The sequence below is a fragment of the Rhyacophila brunnea genome, unplaced genomic scaffold (assembly GCF_057557595.1).
Source record: "Rhyacophila brunnea isolate RB1 unplaced genomic scaffold, BYU_Rbru_1.0 scaffold_11, whole genome shotgun sequence".
NCBI classification, from domain to species: Eukaryota; Metazoa; Arthropoda; class Insecta; order Trichoptera; family Rhyacophilidae; genus Rhyacophila; species Rhyacophila brunnea.
In genome coordinates this window covers 13,438,257-13,457,346 of record NW_028232763.1, presented here as the reverse complement: position 1 = coordinate 13,457,346, position 19,090 = coordinate 13,438,257, and positions in this window count along the sequence as shown.

Sequence of the window (19,090 nt, the reverse complement as noted above, 5' to 3'; positions counted from 1 at the left end):
TCAGGGGCGTCAATAGATTAAACTATTCAATCTGAATGATTATTTGCAGAATTTTGGAAAGCCATGTGCGTTTTTACGTCTGTGTGTGGTCATGTTGAGAAAATTGTACGACTGACATGCAACTAACTTCATCAATATACCAGGGGTCGTTTTTATTAATTTTCATACATTACATACATACAGGCTCCACCTCTATAGAGGGAGTTTTTAATATCTTTGGATGTATCCAAGGAACACAAAGTTAATGGGAACTGGCTCGCCCTACCTGTGGGTCTATTCTATACTTATCGAACGCTAAAGTGATAAATAGTATCAAACTTAGGGTAGGTTTGTATCAAAATATTAGCACTTATTGTAACAATTACACGAAGTTGGTTTTTATTGTTGCAATAAGTGCTTTATTTTAACAGCAGTAAGATAGGTGCAACAATAAAAACCAACTTCGTGTAATTGTTACAATAAGTGCTAATATTTTTATACAAACCTACCCTACGTTTGATAATATTTATCACTTTATCACTTTAGCGGTCGATAGGTATAGAATAGACCCACTGGTGTGGTATACCTACTAGGTTACGGATCTCGAGTAACTTAATAAACACGTATTAAAAATATGTTGTTTTTAACAGTTTCGTCTGTTTCATAATATCCATTAAAATTTGTCACGTAAACAAAACGCGCATTCATTGTTTGAGAATAGTCAGTGCGCTTTGTGTCCATTGGTTTTGTGGCCTAAAGTAATAAAGCGAACCCTGCTTCAAAACTGATAGGATAAGCCAGTTCACAACAATTTTGTGTTTTCTGGTTGCATCAGTGCTTGCACACATCCTACCAATATTTCAAATTTTAATGTAATCGTAATCCAACACTAGACAATGTAGGTCTCAGGTGTAGTGACACCAAAGAAAAACAGATAACATATTAATTTATGGGTGCACGTACTCCGTCCCAGACAAACGCTATGTGATTTGCTTTTATTTGCGGTTGTTTATAAACCAATTGCATAATAGCATTTATATGTCACACGTTTTTTACATCTTGTAGTCATTCATGTTTGGATTACGAATTAGAATGTAATATGAGTGATGAACGTTTGAAAGTGAGACATGGTGTGGATGTCGTTAGGTACCATTTTATTACATGCTATGATGTTACATTGTTAATATAAATAATAATAGGTAATATAACACATTACTAATTTGAGTTCAGAGATATAACAGGGATTTGTCTCTGTGGGTCTATTCTGTACTTATCGACCGCTAAAGTGATAAAGTGATAAATATTATCAAACTTAGGGTAGGTTTGTGTCAAAGTATTATCACTGTTTGTAACAATTACAATACTTTGGTTGTAATTGTTGCAATAAGCGCTACATTGTAACAGCGCCTCTCTTGTTGTTGTTAAAATATAGCACTTATTGCAACAACTACAATACGTTGGTTGTAATTGTTGCAATAAGTGCTAATACTTTGATACAAACTTACCCTAAGCTCGATAATATCTATCACTTTAGCGGTCGATAAGTATAGAATAGACCCACTGGTGCCAAATAGTTGGCAGTTACATATATAGGCGGATTATCAGTTTGATACCTACCCGATATTTTTTCTAATCAATCGCCCCAAAAATAATTTATGCGTGTTACATATTATAATACCTATATATACAAGTATATAGTGTTTTTGTATACAATTGAAGTTTGCTTCTAACTAAGGAGTTATAGAGAATATTTAATACCGTAATATCCAAAAAGACCTGGAAAATACGCAAGACAAAGCCCAACATTTGTAGCCCATTTTACAAATGGTATGCATATGACCACTAAACGTTAGTTTACTGTCAAACGTAATGCCAAGATCCCTTACAGATGATATTCACGAGAGAACTCTGCCATGCATTGAGTACTGGAAAAATAATACTTGCATTTGTCAATATTAAAGTCCAGTCTGTCACGCCTGCCCAAATCTAATATATTATTATCTATATACCAAGATAAAGTTGAAGACAATTATTGTAACATTGAAAATAAATGTTTTAAAAGTGTCGATGTTCGTCTTATTCAATTTACAATGTTCCTACAGGACACGGAGGGACAGACAACCAGAATGATAAAAAATTCTCACAGTGCAAAAATATTTGTTCATTATTCACAAAATGTATGTAAATATTATCGATGGTTATATAGAGAACTGTAATGATATTACATGATTTTCCCTCTAATTCAACTTTCAAATGGATGGTGGTTGAGCAAATATCTAATCATCATAATAAGTTTATATATTTATATTAGAGGCAATATGCTTCATTGGCAGCGGATATTATACGAATATATCTAGATGCAATATAATATCGGCATAATTATGATTTATTACATTATAAAATGTTTCCAAACCGATGTATCCTACACATCTTTAATGGTTAAAAATATAATACAGACTCTTGATTGCAATTCAAAAGCTATATTAAATTTTGCACTAAAATAATGATAGCTACTGAGCCAGTAATTTAATGTTCTGCATACAAAGTGATGTTTTAAATTGTTATTTTGCAATCACTTAAAAGGCTTAAATCATCATCAAATCCAGTCACGTGTGACCCACTCCGCACACTAAATGAGATGTCCAATAGATTCTAAAATGATGCGGGTTGAATGACCTGTCTGGAAGATTGTATCAATTATTTTATTGTTATCTTAGGTGTATGTAAGCAATCATACTAGTTATAACACATCTGACAGCATTACATGTCATTAGTCGGTTAATATTCTAGTGGCTGTATATTTTGTAACATATAATGTTGTTTTTTACATCTTAAAATGGATCACGAACTAAGAGACTGTGGTGTGTGATGTTTTAGCGAGGATTTCTTGATTGACATCGAAGCAATTCCGTGACTGTTTGCAATGAAGAATATAATGTGGTCTATTCGTCAGAAACATATTAAGAGGCCATCCATGGACTGAAACCGTATGCGGTTTAGATCGGTGTGCCATACTATACTTATGATTTTTGTTAATGAAAGTATATTTTCACTAACTGTGTAAATGTAAGTGTGTGGTATAAATGGATACGATCAGATGCTTGTAATATACTTTGTGGAAATATATTTCCATGACCAGAAAAGATAAGCTTAGTATAGCACACGGTTCGAAACCGCATACGGTTTCAGTCCATGGATGGTATAAGTATACAAACTTGAAACTCCATGAGTATATGCAAGTTTCCTACTGGCGAAAAAAATGGAGTGACATTGGAGCTGTGACGTCCCTAGACAAAATGGCGCCATTAAACAGACTTAGAATGCCATCCCCTTTTATTTTTAGTCTCAAATTATATGCAAAAATGTGCATTTACCCATTTAATTATACTAAACAGACAAATGTGACAAATTCAACCAAAATCTAGAAAAAAGACACATATCTACAGAGGTTTAGAGCATTTCAGCGAAACCTACTCTAAAACGGTTAGGTACGAGAGGTCTGAGGCGCTGACAAGTTTGGAGAGCCCCTAGTGATTTAAAAAATTGAGATCTCAGTACTTTCTAACGAAGTGACCGTATCGTCTGCTCCATGGAAAACCACCACTGATTTCGAAAGTAGTAATGATCGTATTTGATCCTAAACAATGCATGGCTCGCCTACCCCCACGGAATGTCACTGTCATGGAGAGATCAAATTTAATTATAGATTTAGTTACACTATGGGTGAAAACTGGGTCCATAGAATTGAACTCAAATTCTTAGTCGAAAATCCCTCGGTGGCTTTTACACGACTAGGGGAAATAAATCAAAACGAGAATTGTATGATGTTTTGTCTTTTTTCTCATATTGTATAAAATGGAGACGTGGAAACTCACAGAAACAACGCTAAGAACACTTGAAGCTTTCAAAATGTGGATGTACAGACGCATGCACCATATTAGCTGGACAAACAAAGTTACAAATATTCAGAATGCAGAAAAGGAAGGCTAAACAAGTAAAAACCTGAATGTTGATATACTTTGGTCACATCATGTGGCATCACGAGAGGCATCAATTCCTGTATCTTATCATTCAATGGAGGATTTCCGGTAAGCGGGGTCCCGGCGAAGCAGAACGTTCAGGCTCAAAAATAACAGAGACTACTTTATGTTCAGTAGGTACTCCATCTCTGACGTTCGATAACGGACATGGTACAGTAAGAAGAAAAAGTATATAAAAAATTCTGACAATAAAACTGATCTCGTAGTTTTAATGGCATTGGCATTTTTCGCAAGAGGATCTGTAGCATATAAACACCATGGACCTCCACGTATCTAAAACCACCACTGATTCAATTATCAGAATAAGATAGAAAGATAAATAAATAAAAATCCATCATCGGCGAGAATCAATTCACTGCTGAATGACGGTTTCTAAATTGTACAAAGTCATCAATAAACCCAATGCCTCAAGATATTAGATTACAATAGCGTTGCGGTAGCAGCTTCTTCATCTGCCTCAATGTTGTTTCATGGAATGGTGATAAAGTTATCTTGTACCAAACATCCTTTTGGCTCCGGATGAATACGGGGAGGAAACGTAAAAGAGAGAAGTGGAAAGTTTTTGGTGCAGGGGTTGCTTCAGGAGGATGTTTTAGTCAAATGATTTATTGACACACAGTAGAAATTATAAGATAAGTATAATACATGTTTAACATAATAATATGTTAGCTCCTGCTCAGGGTGAAATATTTAATTAAAAACGCATCTTCTTGGTTTAACAGGTAGGTCGGAACTGAATTAAAAAAAACACTACTTTTCAAAATTCAAATGAGGGCGAATGGACTCTGTGAATCCAGAGAAAAAAAACGTAAATGGCGAATTGGCTTTTATTAACGATAGCGCACGGGGAGCGTACAGATGGGTGGCATCACAAAAAGAGGGTGTTAGTAAGTACATGCAAAACCCCATAACAACAGAAATTAACTACGGAATAATCGACAAGTATCTTGTATTACAATTTATTATTCGGAATAATATTTTTCATGTCCATAAAAGTGTGCATGGTGATAATCATTAGTTATGTATATTCTCCACATATTAATTTGAACGTAATTTTGAAAAGATACGTGATTTTTCAAGGACGTATATATAACATTTACATTTATGTATTTATTCATATATTTAACCATATTAAATAAAATAGACACGATTAACGCTTGTTTTCAGTAGATAATATTATAAGCACCATAACGATTAACTCTCGCTCACGAACATTCTTAGGTAGATAGATACCTAAGTACTTAGAAATATACAGAATATAATATTATAAAAAAAAAATCATTTTCTAAATCTATCAACGTTCAAGCATACCTATGTATAGAATATGTTGTCGTTTTTTTCTTATTATATTCATAACGACGGAAAAACTTTATTGTTGTTTTTTTTTTTAATCTATCAGGTGTCAATAACGGCGACGAAAACAAGCTTGCAGCTATAACTACATGGCACTAACCTACGAGTTATTGCGATCTGTCGCATCCACAAATGGTGATAAAATGCACGTGACCTAACGGTTATAATTGTTATGATGATTTGTGTCCGTTTGTATCGTCCGCATTGTCTTGTCTTTTAGACATGCCGTAGAGCAGTGTCGTTCGAATCTATCTATTCTTTAGATACAATGCGTTTATTAATACGTCGATAATAATATTACATTATTAATATATTATGTTGACAATGAACCGGCAAAGAGAGTGATGTCCAGCAATCCAATAGGGCGTAGAAGAAGAGGCAGGCCAAAGATTCGCTGGTTAGATGGAGCTGCCAGGGACTGCCGCATTCTGGGGGTACCGAATTGGAAAGCGGCCATACTGGATAGGGATAGGTGTAGGGAGCTGTTGGAGTAGGCGAAGACCCACACCGGATTGTCGCCCCCCTTATGATGATGATGATGAATATATTATGTCTCTTCTTTGAAGCAGGGACAATCGTTGGACAAATTTTGTCATCCAGTGGTATCCAAGAGGCACAAAACGTCCGCAAGGTAGACCTAGAGGTCGCTGGATCGGTGAAATTCTGCGGAAGTACGTGGTAACGCAACGCACAGGACCGAGAGAAGTGGAATCGGCTTGGATTTCCTATTCAATTAAATTACAATAATATTGATCCAATAAGACATCATGTAAAAACACACTGGCGTCGGGTCTTCTAAGCCCTATGATAAATCCGGCCCTGCTCATACAGTGTTTAAGCAATGAATCAACATTATTTAGATTAACAGTCACGTAAAATCGCAAATAATAATATCTATATACGCAAGAAACTAAGTCAACAGCAAGCCGTTATTTTTTTATTTTTATTTATTTATTTATCAGCAATGCATTCAATGCTATCAATGCAGACTTATTTTTTCTATTGATACAATACTAAATATACTAAAAATACCTTCAAGTATCTCTCTATTACGGTGTGTCAATCTTTTGATATTTTAAAAAGTGCATGATTTATTAATATCATAGTATGTTAATTCGTGTGCATTAAAATGTTATTTAAGATGCATTCATATTCAAACATGCATTATAATATTAATTTTTTTCTTTTCACATTCGCCGGTGAATGGCGGGTAAATTAAAAATATTTGAATGTTAAATAAATCAAAAATAATGACCGCTTCTTTACGAGATGTTAAAATAATGTGTGGCATTTACACATTGTTATTAAATTTACTCGCTCCTTTTAATAACACTGAATGGTGATTTATTTAAAATTATTTATGATAGCATTTTGCGATGAATTATTAATACACAATATCCTTTTACGTTATGTTTCATCGATGATAATAAAATTCATACTTTGTACCACCATTCGGTTCCTTAATATTAGCCTTTTTGAATAATAAACAAACATACATTTTGGACTAAATGTAATTCGCTAGTAATTAAACAAGAGCCTATTATTATGCATATTATGACACCAGAACTCCTAACATCCAGACGACAATGTAGTGTAAAAATTAACCAATTATGTCGCTCTAGATTCACGCATTCACGTCGTAATCACGTACAAAAAAATAAAACAAGTACATTATCTATCACAGGAAAATTTTGTTTACATTGCAGAATTATAAGCAGTTTCTATGGATACGATACCAACATAAGTGGGTGAAAAATTATGAAATTTGACGTAAAACATAAATCATTCGAAATTATTTCCTAATAACGAAAATAATAAACAATGGTAAACATCTCCAGTCGTTTTTTTGAGATTACACGGAAGGAATTATTAATTATCATTATTATCTAGATGAGTTATATTTAGTAATTGTTATTTCATTTTCACATAGACAATAAAATTGCAGATTGTTATTTTTATTGCCGAAGTTGATAATTATCTTTAAGTTGCAAACATGACTTCATTTAAATAATAATAAAGATCTTTATTTATTATACCCAAGTCATATTTTTGAACATAGAAGCATACCTGCATACACACAGGAGCGCCTAGATGGAAGCTGATGTGATTGTCAAAAGTATAACAATGGATTTTTTTTCGTTAATTTCCAAAAAAATATAATAATATTAAATCATAGAGGAAGCCTTTGCAATAAATCACTCAATTATCTATGTCTCTTTGAATTTTTTAATATTAATAAAATTAATGTGCTTCAAGTATCATCAATGTTGTTATATTTATTTATTTATTTATTTAAGAAGACAAAGCATTGTGGATGTGACAAATCTAAGTTCAAGACGTTCACAACATGAGATTTACATTATAACAAATATTACCCTCGTAATAAAGGAGAAGAGAATATATATATACACTTATAATACTAATAAAAATATGTACAATTAATTTATAAGTACATACAGAAAAATTAAATTTCGAATACAAAATACATATCACGTCACCGAAAATGTCTACGTCTTTGAAGAGCGCATTGAATAGTCTTGCACCCTTAGACTATAGATACATCTAGACGCCACCCGTTGCATTGCTAAATGAAGCCGCGTGCCTTGCGTTTGGTTTGTGAGCGAGCGAACGCATTCGTTTACAAATGTTCGAGACCATAGACCATTTCGCTAGTGCTCGCCCAAAGTGCTCGCACTAGACGCTCAGAATTAAAATATAATTTTCTATTTTTTTACGTTATATAGTATTTTTAAGCGGTCAAAATGCAACCATTAGATAAAGATATCCATAATTTAAGTTATTTTAAAGAAACACTAGTTCACTGATATTAAAATATATAATAAAATACAAATAAATTATCACGAACATGTATCAACTTACTTATGAAACGTAATACCATCTTCTTGCTTATCAGTACGGCTACCACATTTTAAGACAACACACAGAACCATCTTTTCTACTTAATTAATCAAAAATATTTACCACTGACTTTATGTTTAACACAAAAAAATATCAATTATAGCAACACGAGCTCGCAAGTTATCGATGCTATGTGAAGCGTTTCGCCCCGATTTGATGGCGATACTTTTGGAAACTGGCTTGTAGCTAGTAGACCTTTTATCTTACTCTAGCGCGTGTCGCAGAGATTGTAAGGGTGCCGAATACTTTCTCACTCGCACTCATGCATCGTTTTTGTTCAGGCCTTGCTTGCACCCCTCGATAATGGTGCCTGATAGGCTTGACACGAGGTAACGGTTCCGATCCAGAATAAATCATAGCTGCGACCACGTAGGTAATTGACAGGCGCTGGACTGTGTCATACATTCGTGGATCAAAAGACTCCTCCAATGAGGCGAGAGGAAAAAATATAGGTTTTGTTTGTTTGGGAGGTTTTTGAATTACGCACAATTAAACTCATTTCACACTAAATTACTAAGGGTATATTAATTCTAAGGAAGGCGTTACATGCTATTGAGAAATGAGCTCTGGTCTAACTATAAATTTTCATTCTAGCTAGAAATTGAATACAGTATCTGAATTGTAGAACAAAAATCTATATACTACTCCGGCGATATAAATAATCAGTTGACTACGTAACACATTTAATTATGAATGACTTCTCACGACTTGATAAATTTAACGACAACAGTGTGGGAGGAAATAGGTGATTTTATTAAACATATAATTCCTAAACATTGAATGTAAATGCATATTGTCAGAACCCTATTCAACACTACATTGTAAACTCTGCTTATTTAATCTCTAAAAATGAACATTAACATCTATACCGATTACATTACATTTTAAATATGTAAGTTAAATGTATAAATTAATTCGATTGGTGGGCAAAAAACTGATGTTTGAAAGTGCTCCGTCGATGGGGTTGTTGTAAGTGGTGGAAAAGTCTTCGTCGAATATTATAACAGACAAATTACTTATTAAAAACCATTCGTCTTTGAAAGTTGATGAGGACAGTAATCTTTAAATTGCTGAGATAATCCATGTCTTTTTTATTATTCTACCTTATGAGTAGGAATCTTTATCTATATACTAAATATATATGATTCTTCTCTACACTGCTGGTGATTACCAATCTCTCTAAATGTTAATACGGGAATGTAGTCAATTAATAGAATAATTATTAGATTTATTTCAAGACCCTACAGTCTACACTACATGAGTTATAATTTTTTTTACTGAATATGTAATACTAACTCTTAATTCAGGTGTTCACGTCTTGATTATCCATTAATAATTAAAATTAGCAAGACACTTTTTCATGATCGCATTTCAAAATGGCTAGTTTTATTAGAACTAAATATCTGTTTAACAAATAAAATTCAATAAGTACCTACAATATTACGCATTCACATTCATTCTAGTTTAAAGATTGCTTTTCACTTTAAAATGTAAGTTAAGGCCATCCATGGACTGAAACCGTTTGCGGTTTCGAACCGTGTGCTATATTATACTAAGCTTATCTTTTCTGGTCATGGAAATATATTTCCACAAAGTATATTATAAGCATCTGATCGTATCCGTTTATACCATACACTTACAAATTTTGTGAAAATATATTTTCATGAACAAAAATCATAAGTTTAGTATGGCACACGGATCTAAACCGCATACGGTTTCAGTCCATGGATGGCCTCTAAAACGAGTTTTTAATTAATTACTTTTTTTATTCAACGAATAATTCATAAGATTATTGAAAATTATTAGCAAGTTCAAGGAAGCTACAACACTAAAATATATTGGAGTGATCCGTGACGTTAGTAATAATTAAAGTAATACATACTTTGATTTAAAATACAAAAGCCGATAGCTAATAGTACCTCAATTTAGAAAACGCTTCAGAGAGTATTATAAGAGCCATTAGTTAAAATTTGTCGTAATTAAGTATGGTACCTTTAGTATATGTGGGTGGGCGCGAAACCATAGATGCAGGTTCGATTCCTGCGGGGTGTCTTACCTTTTTCAAAAAGATTTTTTCTATTGGTTTTAATATATTTTCTCAGAAGTGTTTTCAAAAATTATTTATATTGTTCAAAACATTGATATATCAATGGTTCAAAACGAGTTTTGTTTATCTATTACAATTAAGTGTTTTGTTATTTCTAATATATCTTTTCATCAGTAAAGTTGATGATGATTATGCGGATAATGTAAAGCTCTCGGTATTCCAAAGTGTCCCTTAGAGAGTTTTACATTTAAACCGATAATAGTTATTATATAGGTAATCAGATTTTATTATAGATTATGTTACTTGGCATTCATACCTAATTAAATCTAAACCCGGATTAGAGCCAAGTTGATTTCGATCAATACTGACTGAACCCACTACACTCGGCGTGACTTTTACTTTCATAGAGAAGAGTGTTGCAGTCATAAAAAGATCTACGGATATTGCATGACAGACCCATATTAATCTGGTTAGATAAGAGACGTATTAAAAAACAAAGCCCGGCAGATTTTATATCGCCAGACGCCATGGCGGGGTTTATACCGTTAATAGATACACGACCGCCGAATTTCCGTACCTATCTAAACCGGTATGGTTTAATTTCCTTTCTCAGACAATTCACTTTTATATTATTTTCATAGGTGCTTAATAGGTACACCAATGTGATTTAGATATGGTTGATTATACGTGAATAGAAAATCAGCATCATTATCATCAGCTGAGATGAAGGCCTTCCCTAGTTCCCTCCGCTTTTATCGGTCCCTGGTTCTTTGCTGCAACGTACATCCACCGAAATTTATGAGTTCGTTTATCCAACGGGTTTTAGGGTATCCCTATGTATCCCAGGGTATCTACCAGTGGCGAAGGGTGGAGGTAGGCTGTTAAGATTCGCTATAAATAGTGCACACTAAACTTTGTTAGTCATATGTATTTGTTTTTATTGAACTAAGACTACAATTTACAGATGGTGTTAGTTAGTTTTTGAAAATCAATTAAACCCTGCCCAAACGAAACCATAATAGTTTTGGCCTAATTTGGGCGATACGACAAAATTGTGCGCACTTTTTCATTCATAGTTATTTGTTTTCGTTGGATTAAAAATACATATTACACATATTGTTGGTTCATTTTTTTTATTTCATTAAGCCCTGCCTAAACCAAACTATAATAAATTAAAAATATTATTCTATCTATAAAATATTCAAAGTTATGTATGATTTAATTGCATAATTTTAGATATTTTATAGATAGACATGTATTTTTTGACTATTATCTAATATCGCTTGGTTTCTCAGGGTTTAATTTAATTTTAAAAACTAACCAACACTTTCTGTGAATTGTAGTCTTATTTCAATGAAAAAAAATATGTATGTCTGAAAAAGTTTGATGTGCACTATTTATGGCGGATCTTAACAGCCTACCTCCACCCTTCGCCACTGGTATCTACAGTGGTATGTGTGACAGCATTTGTTCAGCGGTTGTCCACTCGCTGAGCGTAGTCTTGCCTCCTTCCTAAACCATTGGTTTATTTTGTGATCTTAACGTGTTATGCCCAACATGCACCTTTCCATGCCAGGTTTTTTTTTTTTTTTTTTTAATAATAATAACCATACCCTTGCTTTTTCGTACAAGGTAGTTGGGTGGGTTAGTTGCATTGATGTGGGGCTAATTAGGTGCCTCCATTTATATCTTTAATTTTCTTTATGGCCAGGATTAAATATTTTGTGTAGTGTTCTTGTGTTGTTCTATTGCTTAGTGCTTCGTGAGGCTTTTGGAGGTCAATTTCGTGATTATGTTGTCTACATCGAGTCCTGATAGTCCATCGCTCCCTTTCTAGTATAGGGCAGTCGTTGATGACATGCCACACAGTTTGAGATGTGTTGCCGTCACATGGACAACAGTCGTCATCCCTCAATTTAAATCTTTTTAGATAAGCTCGCACCGATCCGTGGCCTGTTAGTATCTGTGTGAGTTCGTGTGATATTTTTAAGTTCCTGGCAAGAGTGATGGCACAGTTTATGTTTGGAATAAATTTCTGCGTTATTGATCCTGTGGCGGATGTTGTGTATCTGTGGTTCCATAGCTCTATGGTATCTTCGTTTAGTTTTTGTTTTGCGTAACTCAGAGGGAAGTGTGTATAGGTTAAAGGTCTTTTGTCTGTTGTGGCTTGTTTAGCGTATTTATCAGCTTCCTCGTTTTCGGCTATCCCTGTGTGACTTCTTATCCAGAAGAATCTGGGGTTTGTTCCTATCATTCGAAGCTGTGTTGACAGTGTTAAAATGTCTCTTACAAGTGGGTGTGTCGATGATGGGTTTTGGAGAGCTACCAGACTGGATTGGCTATCTGAGAATATGTTTACATAGTCGTGTCTGTGGAACTTTAATCTTTTGAGTGTCCACTCGAGAGATTCTCTGATAGCAAATATTTCTGCTTGGAAAACAGTGCAGTAGCTTTCGAGCTTAAATTTTCGGGGTGTTATTAATGTTCCATTTTCGTAGGCTACAAAAGCTGCCCCTACTTTGTTATCGATTAGACTGCCATCCGTGTAGATCTCCAATCCTGTGATGTGGTATTTTGTTTTAGTGTCTTCGTCAACTGTTCCTATGTGCTCTATATTTTCTAGATGTCTGTTGCCAGGATGTGGAAGTTGTGTGTAGTGTATTTTGTTTTCGTATGTTCTGTCTGTAGGTAAGTGTCGGGGAAGTATGTGGCTTGTTTTAACTTGGTATATTCCTGTAAGTTCTTGTAGTTTTATATCTATTGGCGCTATTCCTGCCAGGGCTTGTGCTGACGTTAGCGATATTGTGCGATATCCCTTGCAAATTGATATTGCGAAAGGTCTTTGCGCGGAATTCAGTCTTTTTTGGATCGACTTTCTGTGAGTTGCTTTATTCCAGACCGATGCCGCGTAAGTTAAGGTTGGCTCCACAGCTCCATGATATGGAGGAGACGCCCCCCAAGTGGCTCTTGCTGTTTTTAAAAAGAATTTTCCCATTTGAGCTGCTTTCTTACATATGTAGTCGACGTGTTTCGCCCAATTGATGTGCCTGTCTAGTATTATGCCAAGAATTTTAAAGGAATCGACCAACTCTTTCGGTTTTCCTTTCCACTGGATTTCTGGTGTTCGTATTTTCCTTTTGTTGATAAACATTATATTTGTCTTAATATCTGAGAAGGTTAGTTTTACGTCTTGCCATGCCAGGTTGGGCTATCCATAATGTATGGAATAATTATTAATTGCAATAATAATTAATAATGAAAAAATCCGAGCAATTATTATTTCAGCGGATTTCTAATGTAAGTATGAAAACCACATTCATAGAGTTGGAAAAGTTGGGTTTCCCGAGAAAATCTCAATCTTCGGGATTTTCAAAAAAGACTCATTGAGAATTCTCGGGATATCGAGGGAATTTAAAAAAACTTGTGAAAAATCCTAAAATCAGCGTAGAAACAGACAAACTCCAAAAAATATGATTTTTTTTTATTTAAGTAAGAAGACAGACAAATAGAAGTAGGAAACTAAAATAATTCAAAACATTATTTATTAAAATAGGATTTCAAAAAACACAGATCGTTAATTGCTGCGTCTGACAATCACGTACGCTTTTGAGTCACAAATTCCCTGATGATGAAAAATTGCGCTCATTTTGAGTCGACGTTAGGTTAATTGTATTGAAATTAAAATCACACAATCGTACACTCGCACACAGTCGAACTCAAATTTTGTTAATTCGTTTCAATTAATAAAAATCGTTTTTCAATTAATATTCTAAATATATAATAATATATATAAATAAAAAAATTCTCGAGATCTGGGATTTACCGAAATGTTTATAATTTCAATTCTCGAGATTCGGGATGGAAAATCTCGAAAATTTCTCGAGAATTCCCGAAACCTAACTCTACACATTCCTGTATTTATATTTTGAGTTATTTTTCTCACAACTTTAACAAAGAGATCATAATATTATTGTGTATTGGTAACAATCTTACAACATTATCTATCTATATCCACTATCCTTCTCTCGTCTCTTTAGGATTGTTTGACTATCACTGAATTTTATGAAAACCTATTATGTATTGGAAATGTGATTTAGATAAACCTTGTGCTGCAATATTTTAACAATCGCGGACTACACTGTAATGATAATTTAAGCGCATCAGCTGGGTTGAGGTAGGTCGTGCATTTAAATTAACGGCTATGGGAACAAATCTACACAATAATATATTTTTTTATTTTTGATTTGATTTTCTCTCTTCTAAACAACTAAATACATATTTCATTGTTTGTTTTTTTCTAGTTAATTTTATTAACGCAACGTTAGTCATATCATTTGCAATAACTTAACAGATTTATATGGGAATAAACAAAGCCGTTGAAGAAATCTTCTTATATGGCAGTGTCTCTCAAACTTACGATACGTCAAAACCTCTCTAGATTCTAGAGAAATATTTAGAGCTGTCCTACGTATCTCATGTATTGAGACTAATAATTAGTAATAATTATGTGTTATTATTCTTTCTGAGCGGTGAAATGTTAATTTACCTTCAGAATCAGATTCATGACAATTCGTTTATGGATACCGGGTAATAAATTACCTGTAGCCGTGCCGTACAGTCGCAGTTCTTCCGTTTCTCCAGAAACCCCTATCTAATATCCTCATGTCCAACTCGTTCCTGCAACGTAAACCTAGACTTCGATTTGTAATAATATCACGTGCTCTGAACCTCAGAGCTTCCTGACCTATCCAACTCATTCGATATATTCAAATTTCTCCTAATGATATGTTATTAAAAATGTTATATTTTTATCTAGGTTTATCAACTATATTATACAATGTTTGCTATATTTCGATGAATACATTTTAATTTCATTTAAAAAAATATATTTTGTATTTTCTTCTTCTTCTTCTTTGGCCATATCCGCCCCTTAACTGGAGCATATGGACACCACGCGGCGCCTCCAAGAATCCCTGTCGCTCGCCAGTCTTCTTGCTTCGTTCCAGGTCAAACCAGCATCCTGTACACTCTGTAGATTGTATTTAGCGACCTTCCAGGTCGCCGGAGTCCGGTCGGCTTGAAGAACAGGCAAGCTAGGTTAAAGTTCTCTTCCGGCATCCGCAGCACGTGACCGAGCCAGGTCCAACGTCGCCTCTTCACTTTCAGCGTGATGAGAGGCTGCTTGGTGCGTTCTCTTATCTGCTCGTTGCTCCTAAAGTCATACCGCACACCCAGTATTCATTACACCTTTTTTATTGTTTGCGAGGCCGGCATTTTAGGCTGGCAACTGGGCAGCAGTCACCCTTGTCGCGACCCTGCATATCAGTGATTAATTAGAACAGTGGTGTAGTTAAGAAAGGATATCCAACTGCTCCCTCCTTAGAGTCATCACTTTCAACTCCTGACTCTTCTGTTTCGACAGAGTTTCAGTACACAGGTACAGACGACACTTCATGCTATTAAAGATAAAAGCCAGCAGAGCAAGTCAAGATTCTTTTTTTATTTTCTAAAACTCTTTATTTAAGCACTATGGTGCATGGTTGCTACATCAGTCCCATGCAGCTCTGTTTCTCGACTAGGAGGTGTGGCACTAAAATCTTTTCATTCTGACACGTTTGTCATGTAAGGCGGCCGCACACAAATAACGGCTACATATACATGGCGGGTGGAGATGGGATAACTCAAATTACGATGATCTAACATTCAAACACTTATTCTCTGAAATATAAAATAATCGCATCTACTCATTTGTACTTTAGTTTTTAGGTCAAATTTAAAACTATTATAGAATGTAAATAATTATTAATGTTTTCATTTTATGAATTGGTAGCTGATGCATGTTGCATTCATATTTTTATTGCACTAAGTATATATGACTAGTTATATTATAACAACTGTTTCAGCCGTGATATAATGAATTATAATGTGAACTGGAACACACATTATTCATCATCAGATGTAATAGTGGCGATTGTGCAACACCTAATAGATTTTATCGGTCATAACTAAAACAGGCTATGAATCAACATTACGAAAATTAAACCGTGTAACATCAACTTTTAAGACAAGGCATTAGAATGGAATAGTGGTCCTATTTATTGATGGTTTTCCATGAAGCAGATGAGGCGGTTACTTCATCGAAAAGTACCTTAAAAATATGCGTATTTTCACGATTTGAGTGTACAAAATCAATCAAAGCACAAACAATCAATCAAAATGCAACAATAAAATCGTGGCAAGACAACTTATTGTTACCGTGTATTTATTGTGAAAATTATAAATTGATTGTTTTGTAACTCAAAAAGCGCATCTGGTTTCCACGAAATTTATTTATTTTTTATATACCCAGTCGTCCCAATTACATTATGTTAGAAGAGATTCACTGTTTACTTAGTGGTATATACATTTGCGATATGAAGACAAAACAATGGTTAAAATAGAAAAATAAACAAAGATATCAGCAAACAAAACCATCAAATAAAATCATCGAACTAATCCATGGCCCCCACATCCTGTTCCGCTCCCAGGGTAGGATTTTTGCGGGACCCCCTACCTATCGCTATAGATAATGGCAGTGTGACGCTCTACAGTAGCGTTTTTCAAATGGTGTACGCGGTAAAAATGATGTTTATATTTAGTGTATTTTTGTATATTTTAATACATCCATTTTATTTATGGAGTTGTCGAGTATCGATACACAATTAAAAATTGTGTCGTACAACCACATAATTTTAAATAATAACATTATCGAAGAAAAATAGCACCGCGGGCGAGTTTTTTTATTACTGTTAGAGAGAGTTTGTGATATGTGTTTGTATCACTTATCTGATCGACTCGCCGGGCCGGGCCCTTCCTGAGCCCGGGCCCTAGGCTAGAGCCCTGTCACCCTCCCCTTTGTGGGGGCCATGAACTAATCACATGGGAACCAGCTAGGTATCAATCCACATTTTACAGCATCCAGTTCAAACTACATAGTGAATAGCTGAAACTCCTCCTGGAAAAGCTTACATATTGCAGGACTTCATAATGTGGCCTTGAGTCATTTAAGCCGCATTTATGTATAATATAACTACATCTGTGCATCTATTCTATACACAAGACTACTTTCGGCCGCTACGGCAGCTATCTAGGGTAAGTTTGTATCGAACTATTAGCACTTATTGTAACAGTTGCAATACGTTAGTTGTAATTGTTACAATAAGTGCTATGTTTTAACAGCACCTCTCTTGGCTATGCTAAATTTTAGAGCGAGATAGACAGTTTTGACTGTTTAGATGGCAAACTTATTGTAACAATTATTATACTTCAATACAAACATAATATGATAAACTACCCTCGATAGCGGCTGATAGCAGTCTTGTGTATAGAATAGATATCGGATTCTGTTTAGACAAGCGTTATATTTGCGTGAAAATCTAAAACCAGGAATGTCATCAGAAGAGAGTTCCTCAAATCCGATGCTTGTCAGGCAGTCTTAAAATCATAACAAAATTAACTGAGCCCGGTTTTAAAGTCTTCGTCCATGGTGACTGACTTACATTGCCATCGTATTAAGCTGTTATGTTACCTACTTTATAGCATAGGTAAAAAAATGCAAGAGGATTTCAAACGTGTCAGTATGTTGGGTTCCACGTATCCAGAGCCGCCATTGATTCTTTTATGAACACAGAACTTTCAATACTTCATCCAGGAGTCGGCAACATTTTCAGATCTATTTGACATATTAAATTTAAATCTTTAATAGTAAGGCCGTAATTATTGTAAAGCCAATTGAATGCATGTTTAAATATATCCTATCTTGATCCCTAAAATTTGAAAATGCTTGTTCGCGGATGTAGGTATATGCATTCAAATGCGATTGTACCTAATCTTCTTCTGGAAACTAGTGTATCTCTCATTTTTTATTATTTTTAATATTGTAACTAATTTGAAAATTTCCATTTGTAGCTGGGTTGATACGTCATTTTTTTTTACACTAAGGGGGGACATGCTTAGAGTAAGTTAAAATGGAGCTTTTATTGCATTTTCAAAGCATGATCCTGGACATTCATGTACCGTTAAAAAAAATCGGTTAGGTACATGTTCAAACACGCGCGTTAACATCATTTTACTCTCTACTTCAATTATAGTTTGTTAATTTATGGCTACGGCCGTATGTTGTAGCTTAACAAAAGAAATGGCGTATTTAAAAAAAAGCACTACTTTATTCTTAGGTCAATAATTATTATAAAGCAATCATTATTCGTAGAATGTTTATCATACTTGAATGGTCAAAGACATAGCTTATAATAAGTCTCTTTAGAATTATCTTCAAATGTGTTAATCTTACCCATTTTTTGAATAATAAAATGCCTAATTCTTGTCAAATTAACACAGATTCATTTTCACAGAGATTATCAATATATTTTTTTATCGTAAATATTTCACTATAATAATGTCAACATAAATTCTACTAATGGTTTTATAAATGCGTTTAAAACTTAATAAACGTAAAAAATCTTAACACCACTGCACATGCATGTACTGAAATATGACTATATTCTAAAACATTAGAGCGAAAGGTTTAAAAGAATACTATTTTATGTAATAAAAATACTTTATGCAGTCCTCAAATGTTTAAAATAAATATAAAGGATAATAAGGCTTCAAAATTATATAAATAGATTATCTACAACGTTTAAGGAATATCCAGGATCATGCTTTGAAAATTTTTGACCTACGCTGAGCATGTCCGCCCTTAAGAAGAGTTCAA